This window comes from Gekko japonicus, unplaced genomic scaffold (assembly GCF_001447785.1).
Source record: "Gekko japonicus isolate JY-2015 unplaced genomic scaffold, Gekko_japonicus_V1.1 scaffold2906, whole genome shotgun sequence".
Taxonomy (NCBI): Eukaryota; Metazoa; Chordata; class Lepidosauria; order Squamata; family Gekkonidae; genus Gekko; species Gekko japonicus.
Window position 1 is genome coordinate 74,543 of NW_015161495.1, and position 2,276 is coordinate 76,818.

Below are 2,276 nucleotides of genomic sequence, written 5' to 3' on the forward strand. Positions count from 1 at the left end.
TCAGAAGCCCTCCCACTGTTGACCCCCCCCCAGCACCAAGATGACAGAGCATCACTTGCCCCAGAGTCCCTATCTATACCTTGTGGCTAATAGCCACCGATGGACCTCTGCTCCATGTGCTTAATTCCCTTTTGAAGCCGTCCATGCTTGTAGCCCCTCCCCCCACCGCCTGTGGCAGTGAATTCCATGTGTGAATCCCTCTTTGGGTGAAGAAGGACTTCCTTTTATCCGTTCTAACCCAATTGCTCAGCAATTTCATGGAGTGCTCACGAGTTCTTGTGAGAAAGGGAGAAAAGTACTTCTTTCTCTACCTGCTCTATCCCCCATTGATTATCTCCTCTTATATTGTAGCTTTTATATTGAGTTCAGGAATTCCCTGATTAGCCCCCCTCTTACATAAATATCAGGGTTACCTAGATGAGTGGTTGGTTTCATACCTTTTATCTGATTAGAATCTTTACATTACCAGTAAAGTTGCTAAGTATTTTCTAGCCCCTGTGAGGACCCAGGGGTTAGTTATGAATGCTCATGAATTGTCTAGCTGGTACCTCACGCCACAGCAAATTTCACACCTGTGTCCTACAAAATCGCCCTACTGTTGGAAAGGGTGTCAACAGCACGGCACGTATGCACATTGCTGGTGGAAATGTGAAAAGATACAGGCTTTTTGGGAACTAGTCTTACACCACATTCATAGTATCACAGGGGTTAAACTCCCCCTTATTCCGGAAGCGTTCTTCCTTGAACTCTGGCCCATTCCATTTGCCACACACCACTCCAAGCCAACCATTGACACCATGATCTATACGGCAAAAAATGCTATTGCCTCATGTGGGCACGAATTCTACACACACACACACACCCAACCTGAAGCTGTGGTTCAGAAAACTGGAGCCAATTTGTACAACCTCGCCCTTTCCCATTAGGGGAAAAAAAATGGAAGGTCAGTTGTTTTAACAACTGGGTACAGAAGAGGCAGCGGGGGTTTCAGCTGCAAACCAGAAACATCAGCCTAACTCTGAGAGCCACCCAATGAGAAGGGCAATATTAGAATTGCTATCACGGCATGAATTCATATCACCAGAATGGAAACAATTGCAGAAATGGCTCTAAACACCAACCCTCTCAAAAATTATACCATATTGTATTCCTATTGCTTTAATGATTTCTCTTTACCTTAACGATATGAGTTACTCTCTTTCATGACGATTTAATGCACTATACGTAGCACTAAAGGAGAAATCCGTTGTATTCTCCACATAAAAATACACTGTTGATTGACTGTTCATAGATAGTTTTGTTAAACTGCTGAATTAGATTACGCTTTATCCTAGTTGTACTATATTGCACCTTAAAATGTAAAATCTTTTGCATTGATGTGTTACTTTAATGTTTACTCAACTTACAATAAAAATTACCAATATATTAAAAAAAATGAATGCTCATGAATAATTTTATCTCTATTTTATTTTTTATGGCCTTTTATCGGTATGTTTTCTGATGTGCTAACTGGTTATTCAGTGCTTTAGATTGCTTAGCGTTTGTAATAAATACCTAATAAAGGTTTTTTAAAAACTTATTTTAGGGTTATTATCATTAGGGCTTTGGCTCAAAGTATGGCAAAAATATATTTTACAATTCAATAAATAGAAAGCAACAAAGAAACAGAGATCTGCTATTCACATGTTTTGTGACTTCCCTAACACGCAGTGACAGACAGACCACAGGAGCAATTTCTGCTTTTCTCATTTAGGGCTTCAGTTCTCTGCTCCTGCAGAGTTATGCTCCTGCAGAGTACAGGGGGTTGGACTAGATGGTCCCTTCCAACTCTAACATTCTATGATTCTAATAATAAAAAAGGAAATAGATTTTACAGTTCAATAAACAGAGGACAACAAAGAGACACAGATCTGCTCTTCGCGCGTTTGGTGACTTCCCCAACATCCAGTGACAGACAGACCACAGGAGCAATTTCTGCTTTTAGCATCAACAGACTGACAGAGCCTTACCGAGAGAGGCCAGGTTCCCGTAATTCTCCTCCATGACTTCCCTGTGCAGGGCCCTTTGGCCCGGATCCAGCAGAGCCCACTCCTCCGCTGAGAAATCCACAGACACATCCTCGAAACTCACCGGACCCTGAAAGAAGAAGCAGACATTGTCTCTTATTCAATACTGAAAGAATCCATAAAGACCATGAGGCAGGAGTTCTCCTACAGGAATCAAGTAAGGCCTTTTCCCTGCGGCATTCTCAAGTCTTTCTTCTGGGCAGTTTCGAG